We start from the raw sequence: 12,107 nt of genomic DNA, 5'->3' as shown, positions 1-12,107 counted from the left end.
TAATCCTATTCTTGTGTTAATAATGGCTTGCCTGTCTGTTTAGACGTCCTCATTCATTTCCCATTTTTAGTTCATTTACCTCCCTGTTTTGGTCCATCAGAGCTCATATGGCTCTGGGACATTATCTCTCCATGACGTTTAAGACTTAATATCTGATGGCCTTGCAGATATTTTTCTTCTGGGGCAAAGGATAAGAATTTTCCATCTTGGACAATATGAAGTAAATGCCTGTGGATCTCCTAATTTTCTCCATTTAGACAGTGACCTTGGAGAGCCAACAGGAATGGGTCCAATCAACATGAGGGCATGAAAGGCATATGGTGACCGTCCCTTAGTGCATCCAGTATGGTGCCCACATTGCCATCAGCAGCATGGAAAGCTTGCCACTCTGGGACAGCTCAGGAGCTGCATCTTCTCCATCCCCCACCTCTGGCTCCCACTCCTCAGGCTGCTGCTTCTGAAACCTTCAGTGCATTTTCACTGAGGATGACCGGCGGAAAGATTGAGGACAACGGTGGTGCACCCGTCTCATGGTCAGGCAGGCTCACAGTCACATTTCTGCGCAGTTCTGATCCAGACCCCTGCTCAGCATTCTGTGACAGGCAAGAGCAGGCATTAGAGTGCAGACAGAGTTGTGCTAATCAGAACAGTTTGCCCTTTGGCTTTCCTTGGAAAGCTTTTTCTCTTCTGCAAAAGGCATCTGCATTTTTAAGGCCACAGCTTGTTGGAAAGAGCTCTGAACCACAAAAATGTACAGGAAGAAGGAGAGTTTCTAGCCACGAACAATCTATAGGTAATTTACAAGAACCCATATGCATTTCAATAGAAACTACAATTTACTGAGAACTTGAAAAGACCCTGTTGCTGGGAAAGATTGGGGGCAGGAGGAGAAGGGGATGACAGAGGAGGAGATGGTTGGATGGCATCACCAACTCAATGGACATGGGTTTGGGTAAACTCTGGGAGTTGGTGATGGACAGGGAGGCCTGGCGTGCTGCGACTCATGGGGTCGCAAGGAGTGGGACACGACTGAGTGACTGAACTGCACTACCTTCTGGAAGACTATTTCTCGTGAAAACTCTGCGAAGAGGGAGTGACCACCCCATTTTATGGACACACGGAAACTTGCTGTGTTTGTTGGATGCTCAAAGGGTTCACAGGTGCTGATGGGCACAGCTGGGATTCAAAACCAGGTCTTTCTGGCTCAAAATCCTGTGTACTTCTTACCATCATGTAATCTTACCTCCCTCATCAGCTATCCCTCTAAGTAGTCATATAAGACGCAAGCCCCTGATAAATCTCAGTGTTAAGAAAACCCAAATATACGTATAACTGCCTCACTTTGCTATACACTGGAAACTAACACAACCTTGTAAATCAACTATACTCCAATATAAAATAAAAATTAAAAGCAAAAGCCAAGCACACACAGGCATAGCAAGAGGGTGAGGTTCCCTTTTTCATGAAGCCAAAGCAGGAGCCAGGTATTCTCGAAGACACCACTGCAAGTGGCCCCGGTCCCTTAGAGACATGCCAACCATCCGGCCCTGGGGGGGAAACACTGTCCTCTGCTCTCAGATTTCTATGTGGGGGCATTAGTCACCTGAACCAGACTTAGGTGTCTGTGGGTTCCCCAGCTCCCTACAAACAGCTGTCCTGAAATCTCTAAAACTCAAAATTTGGGACCTCCCTGGTGGTCTAGTAGTTAAGACGGCTCTTTCAATGCAGAGGGCAGTTTCAATCCCTGGTTGGAAAATTAAGATCCCACATCCCCGAGGGCAAAAAATAACGAAATAAAATAAAATAGCTAAGCAACAGGTGCTAAGTCGCTTCAGTTGTGTCCGACTCTTTGCGACCCTATGGGCTGTAGACTCTGTCCATGGGATTCTCCAGGCAAGAATACAGGAGTGGGTTGCCATTTCCTCCTCCAGAGAATCTTTCCAACCTAGGGATCAAATACGCATCTCTTATGTCTACCTACAATGGCAGGTGGGTTCTTTACCACTAGCACCACCTGGCAAGCCCCAGCAACAAGTGTTTACAATAAAAAATAAAATAAAATTCAAATTTGTATAATATGTGCTCAGACCATTCACGCAGAACAGTTCTGGCTATTTCCAACAATGACATCTGCTCCCTCTTCGCTAAGAGCCCAGCTGTGAGTGTCTGGCGCTGCCAAAAGCAAGCAGAGAGTGTGACAGAGGGGCTCAATCCACACCACGCCCTCGGAAAGCCCACGGGGGCAGTGCCAGAACACCTTTCAGCATGATCCACGGCCTTAGTTTCCCCCTTCTGGCTTTGGGCGCTCCCATCAAGAGCAAAGCCCACAGGGGCTCCGCAAGGACAAACACGGGATTCCTGCTCCCCGGGGTGAGCGCACGCGCTGACGTCAGGCCGGCCCCTCGCTCTCCTCTGTCGCGTCTCTCCCTGCGAGCCCGCAGGGTGACCGTGTTGTTTATTACCTCTCCAGCCCCAGCGCCATATTTGGCGCTGCGCGCAAGATTGATGGCTCCTTCCTGTCACCGGCCTCGCTGGGCGGCCGCTCCCCAGGCCTCCTCCGTCCGCCCCGCCCCTCCTCCCTCCACCTTCCAACCACCCCAGCGGCTCCGAGCAGGCCTCGCCACTGGCGGCCGCAGACCCTTTTGAAGAAGCCGTTTCCGAGAGAGGAGAGAACCGATGACAGATGCCCAGTTGGCCTCCGTGATGAGGAACGGGCCGGCCCCGTGAATCATCTGCATTGGAAGCTGCTGACAGCAGTGGAGCCTTTCTGGAGTCATCTCCTTCCCCAACTGGCCTCGGCTCTCTCGTCTTCAGAGGGAGCGGGGCTTCCAGGCAGAGAGGCCTATTCGGTGGATGGGGAAAAGCTGAGATGCTGCCCTCAGTTATCCTGGCTGACGGAGAAGAGTCCAGTTTAGAGAGTGGAAACCGTTTTCACTGTGTCCTAAAGCTTCACGGTGACTTGACTTTTGCATTGGTCCTACAGAATTGTGGCGTGGAATAAGGAAGCAGACTTCGGGAAGTTGAAAGACAGTGAGGTCAAGGGTTGGTGTCTGACTCAAGAGGCTGATATGCCCCGTCCTTGCTCTATCACTGAGCACCAATGAGTCCTCAAACTTAACTAACACCTCTCATTTGAAGGCCAAGCTCTCTGAGCCCAACCCAATAGCACCAGTTTCACTAACTGAAGATAAAGAGAGGTTTCGGGAGCTACACCTGGAGGTTGAGAGCCTGAAGTTGCGGATGAATGGGTGAAACGTGGTGAGTACCTGTGACTTGCGAGGCTCTGTGCTCTCTAGGCCCTCCCCAGGTCTAGAAGCTCATGGGTCAATACAGTGGTTCTGTGGTTTTGCCAACACCAATCAACCAGTTCTTCACGTCTCTCTGGTACCAACAGGGTGTCCTACAATTCAGTCCAGTTCTGACACTAACTGCCTGGAGTTGGCTCAGGACCCCCCCCCCCCACACACACACACACATACCCCAGGTCAAGGGCTCAGTGCTGCAAAACTGCTCCCACTTCAGACACCAGCTGCAAATGGGGTCCCCAGCCCACTTGCTCTTCTGGGCGGCTAGCTACAAATTCAGTGGCTCCCATGACCTACCTTCAGGTTCTATAATATACTACAAGGACTCAGTAGTATCAAGACTTATGATTATTGTTTATTGTAAAGGAGAGAAATAAACAGTCAAATGAAGAAGTATTTACATTGGTCAAAGTCTGGAAGGGTCCCCAGCACAGGAGCCTCTGTTGGGTTGGGGTGCACCACTCTCCCAGCACGTGAATCTGGTTTCCAGATCAGAAGCTCCTGGATTTTAGGGAATTTTATGGAGGTTTCATTAAGTAGGCGTGATTGATGAAAGCATTTTGGCCATTGGAGATTGAACTCAGTCCCCAACCCCTCTCACCTCCATGGAGGTGATGCTGAGGTGGGGTGGGGCTGAAATTTCCAACCCTCTCACTACATGTTTGGTTTTCCTGGGAACCCCCATGAGCCATCTCATCAGCATAAACTCAAGTGTGGTCAAAGTGTTATGATTAACACTCCTATCACTAGGAAATTCCAAAGGTTTTAAGAACTCTGTGCCAGGAAATGAGGACAAAGGCCAAATATATCTTTTTTTTTTTTTTTTTAATCATACCACAGGTAGACAAGAAATCAATCCTGAATTCATTGGAAGGACTGTTGCTAAAGCTGAAGCCCCAGTACTTTGGCCACCTGATTCAAAGAACTGACTCATTGGCAAAGACCCTGATGCTGGGAAAGATTGAAGGTGGGAGGAGAAGGGGATGACAGAGGATGAGATAGTTGGATGGCATCACCGACTCAATGGACATGAGTTTGAGCAAGCTCTGGGAGATGGTGAAGCACAAGGAAGCCTGGCTACAAAGAGCTGGACACAACTGAGCAACTGAACAACAACAGGTAGACAGAAATGTGATTGCATGTGGTGGTTGCCCTGAAGGGCTAAGGAAAGGTGATCCTGAGCATCCCTTCCTGCTGACCAGGGAGGCCATATAAAGGAAGTGATCCATGAGGGAACTGTAAATGCAAAGGTTCGCTATGGCCACAGTGCAATGTGCATTTGAATCCTAATATCTGTATGACCTTGGACAGGTGACCTGCACCTATGAGCCTCCATCATCCCATCCATAAATGGGGCTAATAATGACAATATTCAGGGTTAATATAGGATATAATGAGACTCTTGAAGGACAACATCCACACCATACCTCACACATATGAATCATTTGGTGAATTTAAGCTGTTGATACTGGGTGATGATGTTGATGATAAAGGAAAATTTCAGAGGAACAGTGAGAAATTGTATGTGGCTGAAGCACTTGACAGAGAAGTAGCCCCAGTTACCTTGTGATTCACGAGACCTCTGCTTGCTCAGGCAACCACAGGCAGACCACCAGATAACTGGATCATAGACAATTACTAAGTGATCCTTCAGGGGACCTTGCCTCTTTCTGCCATGGACACTGCAGGGCTCCCCTTTCTGTAACAGCCTCCTCAAGAACTCGAAATTGTGCCTAGTGTATCTGGCAATGGACCCAAATTTGATGATGGCCCTAATTAGAAAGAGCTACTGTTTAAAACAACAGCCATAAAAGAAATCAAAAATATTTTTTTAAACAAAGCAAAAACAGTCTGTATCTAATCAAAACAGGAGAAAGAGGGCCAAGTTTTTGTGAGGCAGTCTTCCTGCTTGGAGTAGATATGCCTGAAATAGGACCATGGGAGCCTAGGGCTTGGGGGCCCCAGACTCCATGAATGAGGGTAATGAGGAGACCCTGAGAGTGGAGATGGCCTGCTTGTTGGGGGGCTTGTTGATCTGGGTGGGCCCTGGGCTGGTCTTGGGAATGTGGCCAGCTGAGACAAGGATGTGCCCAGCATGGAAGATATAGGTGCCCCCTGGGCTGTACTTGCAGCTCCTCCACCTTACAGAGAAGACAGGAGTGAACATTTCAGTAGTGGAAGATTTCAGGCTGGTTGCCCTTCCTCTGGGGCTTCCCAGGTAGCCCTAGTGGTAAAGAAACCACCTACCAATGCAGTTCAATCCCTGGGTTGGGAAGATCCCCTAGAGAAGGAAATGACAACCCACTCCAGTACTCTTGCCTGGAGAATCCCATGGACAGAGGAGCCTGGCAGGCTACAGTCCTTATGGTCCCAAAGAGTCGGCCACGACTGAAGCGACTTGGCACAGCACAGCCCTTCTTCTGCCCAACCATCACCCAAGGTGGCATCTTCCCCTCCCTGCAAAGAAATGCCCTGTTTGGGTCCTGAGGCTGGAGTGGGTCCACCACCCACATCTTTACAGCATCTTTACAGCATCCTAAGTGCTGCTCTGTGAACCCAGGGCTGGGAGTGCAGGAAGGGGGCTGTCAGGCCTTGGGTGCAGGTCCCTGGACTTCTGTGATCGATATATCCCATGCCAGGACCAGAACTGGGGTAGATTCAGCCATGGCCAAGTTCACTGCTGCCTTTTGCTCTGGGCCAGATGCAAGTCAGTGGTGGGTCCTGGGTTTTTAGCTTGTTTCTGGATGGATGTCACCTTTCTATTCAAGAACAAGGAGACCTCGGAGGAAATGCTGGCAGTTGGGGGCCTTGCACTCTCCTTGGCCTACAGCCTGCCTGGCGCCCCCCAGGAGGGCCCCCAACCAGAGAAAACAGGACTTCCCCCACTTCTGGAGCTCCTCTGGAGGCCAGGGCACACATGGGGGTGGGCCAGGCACTGTGCCAGATATTAAAGAAGCAGAGACCCCACAAAGGAGACCAGACCAGGAGCGTTCACCCTCAAATCTCAGTACGGGGCACACAGAACTGCTTATGAGCTTCGCAGGTACCCAGGCCTCACCCCTGTGGTTCAGTCATTGTCAAAACCGCCCTAGGAGCTCATACATAGATGGTTGAGGCCCATCTTTGAGGAATCACTGACTAAAGTGAGCTCAGAGGACGAAGACACACCACAACTTGGGAGTCCTGGGTTGTAGGAAGCTAAGTCTGGAGGGATTTCTTGGCGTGGTACCCAAGCCAAGTGAATCTTAAAGAATGAGGAGGAGGAGGGGATGATGGAAGTGGAGAACGGGCAGGGTGTTCCAGGCTAAGTGCCACAGGAGCGAGGGGACTGTGGTGTAAACACCCCACGGGGCAGGGCAGGCCTCGTGGACCAGTGACCTGAGCACAGTAAGTCCCTGACATTCAAAGGAGTTTCTTTCCAAGAATATGTTTGTAAGTTCAATATGTTCGTAAGTCCAACAACATTAGCCTAGGTACCCAACTAACATAAACGGCTGTATATAGTATACTGTATAGGTACTATGGCACAATGTTATAATAGATTTATAGTACTTTTCACACAAAGACACTGTACCACTGTTCCCTATTCAGTACTGTACAGTGAAGTACACAAAAACATGCCCGCTTGTAAAGGATGCACACCATGGCAATGTAAGTCAGACACGTGAACTAACGTATGTGACTGGACTTGTTCGCATCTTTGAAAGTTCACAACATGAAGCTTCGTAAATGACTTACCATAGTCACACAGGCCCTGTGCTTGGAGTTTAAGGCCCTGCTGATAGCATTTTAAAATCCTCAGTTTTTAAAAATGGTTTATGTATGTATTCATTTTTAGCTGCACTGGATCCTAGTTGCTCCGCACAAGCTTTTCTCTAGTTGTGGTGAGCGGGGGCTACTCCCTAGTTGCAGTGTGTGGTTTTCTGCTTGCGGAGGCTTCTCTTGTGTGCGTGGGCTCTGGGGCACACAGGCATTGGTAGGTGCGCTGCACAGGCTTAGTTGCTCTGTGGCATGTGGGATCTTCCCAGACCAGGGATTGAACCTGTGTCCCCTGCATTGGCAGGCGGATTCTTAACCACTGGACCACCAGGGAAGTCCTAAAATCCTCAGCATTATCTTTGAGTTTGCGTTTTGAAGGAAGGACCCTTGCCCTGCAGGGGTCGGGAAATGGAAGGAAGCCCAGGTTTGAGCTGGGAGGAGTAGAGGTGGCTAAAGAGAGAAGACCCCCAAATGCCAGGTCAAAGAGCTAGGATTTTGACCCAGAAGGAGCAAATTTTAAGAGGGAATGAAGTAGTTAGGTTTGCATGCCCTGATATGACCGCTCTGGGACCTGGGTGAGTCTACCCACAGGTCTCGGGGCCTTGAGAAGGCCACCAGGACAAGGCCAGGATGCCAGTGGCAGCTGGAGAAGGGGCAGTTGGGAGAAATAAGAGGTGAGGGTTTGGAATTGGAGAAGGGGATAAAAGAGAGAAAAGGCAAGGATAATTCCCAGATTTCTAGCTGAGCCACTGCCTGGCTTGGTGTTGTTCAGTCACTCAGTCATGTCAGACTCTTTGTGACCCCGTGGACTGCAGCACGCCAGGCTTCCCTATCTTTCACCATCTCCCTGAGTTTGTTCAAACTCATGTCCATTGAGTCAGTGATGGCATCCAACCATTGCATCCTCTGTCGCCCCCTTCTCCTCCTGCTTGGGATGTCACTAACGGAAAGTTTCCTTGTTCATTTTCTCCTCTGCAATGGTATTTATGCTAAGAAGTCAACATTGTTCACCTTTGTCAATAAGAGCTGTTTTCCAACGTACAAATAACTCATCCTTTAAGAGAAAAACACAGATGGAGAAACTGTAATCTGGTCCCAAATTCATCTGCTTCTAGTTACCCCTAAAATTATTTGCTGGACAGAGAGCTTCAATAACAGACCTAGAATTTCATTTGTTTTTTCCCCCCGTTTTCTATCCTGAATATCAGTTATTTTTTTTTCTTTTGCTAGAAACCCAGCACTGACCTTGAAAATATCACTCATGTTTAAACACACTCTGGTTGTTTGACCAGACATGGAGAGCTGCTTGAGATGTGACCTCAAGACACCCTTGCTCCAAAAGCAGCTGCCTACGGGGCTCAGCCCAGATGGGCAAGCGTCCAGTGGATCTGAGGCTCGGGGAAAAGAAATCTAAAGTTAATGCATTTATCCGAGCCCCTTTGATCTGGAATCAGGCTAACAATCCTGTGAGGCCAGAGTTGCCCACAAGATTTTCAGGCTTTCCTGCTATTCAGCCGTCTTCCCTCTGGTGTCTTATAACTTGAGCTTTGAATAACTTGATATATACAAATTAAAATCACCCCGAACTATGAATGAAAGATTTTTAAAAGAAAAAATAGATTTTGTTCAAATTAGACATCCTGAAACTGAGAATCACAAGCTTTCTTTGAGCTAGTTTATTTACAGCAAGAAAATTCAGCTACGAAGAAAGCTTACATCAACCACACTGTTCTCACAGGAGGCAGCAAGAAAACATTACTTTTAATAAATAATAATGATTCAACTGATATTTTAATAGCATTTTTCCTACTTCTAAAAGTAATACATACAGATTGTAGATATTTTGAGAATACAGAAAAGTGCAGGATGAAAAACAAAATCACTCATAAACCATCACACAGAGATAATATTGTTCATGTTTTGATGTGTTTCTTCTCAGCTTTCTTCCTGTGAACACATTTATAAGTTCTTTTCTAAAGCATTCTAAAGGTGGAGATCATGGATTAAATGATAACATTCATTTGAAAGCCAGATTGGTTTCATAGCCATATTTTTTCTAATCAAAGAAACAAAGTATGGTCGTGAAAGAAAACTTGTAAAACAGAGAAAAATCACAAAGGAAGACAACAAAAATCCCTTGGATTCCAACCAGAGAAAACTATGATTAATGTTTTGCTGGGTACCTTCCAGTATTTTTTCCATGTGTGTATGTGCCTTTCTTATTTATTAAAGAATATCAAACAGTGTATCCTCTTTTACTGTTCGCATATTTCATGGAGTGATACAGAATGAATAGTTCCCATAAGAATAAATGTTTTTCTACAACGTGATGTTTAATGGCTGCCTAGATGGTATCCCTCTTTATAGATTTATAATAATTTACTTACCCAATGTACTTTGTGGGACTGATAGGTTGTTTGTAATTTTTATTTTTGATAGAAATGCTAAGTTGCCTCTGGAATAGTGGTACTAATTTATATTTTACTAATTTAAGCTTTTGAGAACATGATTTTATGGTAAACATAATAATCTCTGTGTTGTCATTTGGGACAATTAAGGCAGAAACCAGCATTGTTGTGAGGGCTGCACAGAAAGTCCATGGGCAGAATCACCTTCATCTAAATCAAGGGTACATTTTTGCATGCGCTTTATGCTTGGGCTTCCCTGGTGGCTCAGATATAAAAGAATCTGCCTGCAATGCAGGAGACCTGGGTTTGATCCCTGGACAGGGAAGATCCCCTGGAGAAGGGAATGGCTACCTACTCCAGTGTTCTTGCCTGGAGAATTCCATGGACAGAGGAGCCTTGCGGGCTACAGTTCATGGGGTTGTAAAGAATTGGACACAACAGAGCAACTAACACTTTATGCATATTCTCACTTAATTCTCACAAAAAAGAGTTATTTTTAACCCTTATTTCCAGATAAAGAAAATGGGGCCCAGAAACGTCAAACAACTGCCTTTCCCATTCATAGTATTGTGGTGTCTTCATGACCACAGACTTCCATATCTGCACAGACAATCCAGCTGGGCTGCAGTCTGAGAATCCTGAAGTGTAACCCAGTTTTACAAGCATCAAATATGTCAAACGCTTGCAGAAACCAATAGTTGATTTTAAATAAGTCAATAACAAAAACCCCCTCTTTTTTTGATAAATGCAACACGAAAGATCCTGCCCCTGGATTTAATTTTTAGGTAAAAATAGCTCCCAGGTTATGGCCTCTTTTGGGGGGATGGCTAGGGGTGAGGGGAGTGGAGCAAGTTTGAGAAAGAGAAGAACAGCGTCTTCAGACGATGAGCAAGGTGTAAGAGCTTGTCTCCTCGGTCTAGATTGGCAGACCTCCCGCCTTGACTCAGAAGGAGGGAATTTGCTTTGGTTTCCTAACTGAGTTGCCTTGTTTATCAGCCACAGGGCAAGAGACATGCCACAGCAGTGAAATAAAGTTGACATGTCATACTGGGGAAAAGGGGGTTATTCAACCGGCTGAGTCACTCACTGTTGGACTGCAGGTATGGGAGAGACACCCCGCAGAGACTCAGAGCGAATGCGGAGGAACTGTGGGTGAGTAACAGAGAGAAACAGGTCTGCGGGTGACATAACACTCCCGAAGTATTTTGAAATTCCTGGATTGTAAAAATGAGAATGAAAAAAAATCTACGGCCATACCACCCTGAACGCACCCGATCTCGTCTGATCTCGGAAGCTAAGCAGGGTCGGGCCTGGTTAGTACTTGGATGGGAGAATGAAAAAGTTTCCAGCACATGTATGTTCACCTTTGCTTTGTAACAACTCCTGGGCATGTGTCTGGAGACTTAACAGACACACAGAACAGACTTGTGGTTGCCATGGGGGTTAGGAGTCGGGGGAGGGGTGGATTTGGGGTTTGGGCTTAGCAGATGTAAATTACTATATATGGGATGGATAAACAACAAGGTCCTACTGTACAGCACAGAGAACTGTATTATTCAATATCCTATAATAAATCATAATGAAAAAGAATATATATGTGTGTATATATGTAAAACTGAACCACTTTTCTATAGAGCAGAAATTAACACAACATTCTCTATCAGCTATACTTTAATAAAATAAATTTTAAACATTTTCTCACTGATGTCCACATGTAGCCCATTTAATTATCATAACAGTCCTGCAAAATTAGTTTTATTATTCCCCTTTCTTGGACCACTTAGGTCTCAGGAAAGGTTGAGGTTTAGTGAGGAATTTGCCCCAATAGAACTTGCACACATGTGCAGTCAATTACCTCTTAGTGAATAAAACTATTAAATGAGACAATACTTTGAAAATCAAGTCAGTAGGAAATCATATTAGAATCAAGACACACTTGAAAAAGCATTTATTCCAAACTCATTTTATAGATATAGAAACTGCATTGCAAAAAGGTGAAGTAACTTGTTTGATGTTAGGCAATTGGCTGGAAAAGAGCTTGGGAACTGGCTGAAGGCAGGTAGCCTCAGACCTTCCCCAACTCTCTTCCCATCACCCACTCTACCTATCCAGATCATCAGCAGATTGGCAGATGTGTAATAAATGGCATTAGAAAACTGAGGTTAAGAGATGTCTAGAGTAAATACACCAGACTAACAGAAAAATTTAGATTCTACTTCAGGCCCTGGGCTAACTAGCTGTATTCTCTCCAAGTCCCTGAGCCTCTGTGAATCTCAACTACATGTACAAAAAGGAGTCATGAATACTCATGGACTAGTACCTGCACGTGTATAGAGTACAGTTGATTCTCTATATCTGCGGATGTGGGATCTGTCCTTACAGGCGGACCCACAATGGGACTTGAGCCCCCTTGATTTGGGTACCCACAAGAGGTCCTGAAGCCACTCTTTTATGGATCCCAAAGGACAACTGTACTGTTGACTGTTAAGGTTTAATGAGTGTAAGGCATTCACGTCCATTCACGAAACCACACTGAAGACCATACTGGGTTTTCATCCAGATGAGCTCCTTGAGGATGGGAAATATCACTTATTCATTTTTGTATATCAATAGGTATTTTTAAGTGAACAATTAA

At 46.2% G+C, this 12,107-nt stretch overlaps 1 long non-coding RNA gene across 1 annotated transcript; it reads left to right on the top strand.

Moving 5' to 3' along the window:
• The first annotated feature begins 2,513 nt into the window (after positions 1 to 2,513).
• Positions 2,514 to 10,902, top strand: LOC136159744 (uncharacterized). The gene is made up of 3 exons (XR_010661507.1): positions 2,514 to 3,258; positions 4,146 to 4,424; positions 10,573 to 10,902. It is a non-coding gene; the product is annotated as an uncharacterized lncRNA (long non-coding RNA).
• The last annotated feature ends 1,205 nt before the right edge of the window (positions 10,903 to 12,107 follow it).

The sequence above is a fragment of the Muntiacus reevesi genome, chromosome 2, assembly GCF_963930625.1.
Source record: "Muntiacus reevesi chromosome 2, mMunRee1.1, whole genome shotgun sequence".
In the NCBI taxonomy this organism is placed as follows: domain Eukaryota; kingdom Metazoa; phylum Chordata; class Mammalia; order Artiodactyla; family Cervidae; genus Muntiacus; species Muntiacus reevesi.
This window is presented reverse-complemented; position numbering and strand designations above follow the sequence as displayed.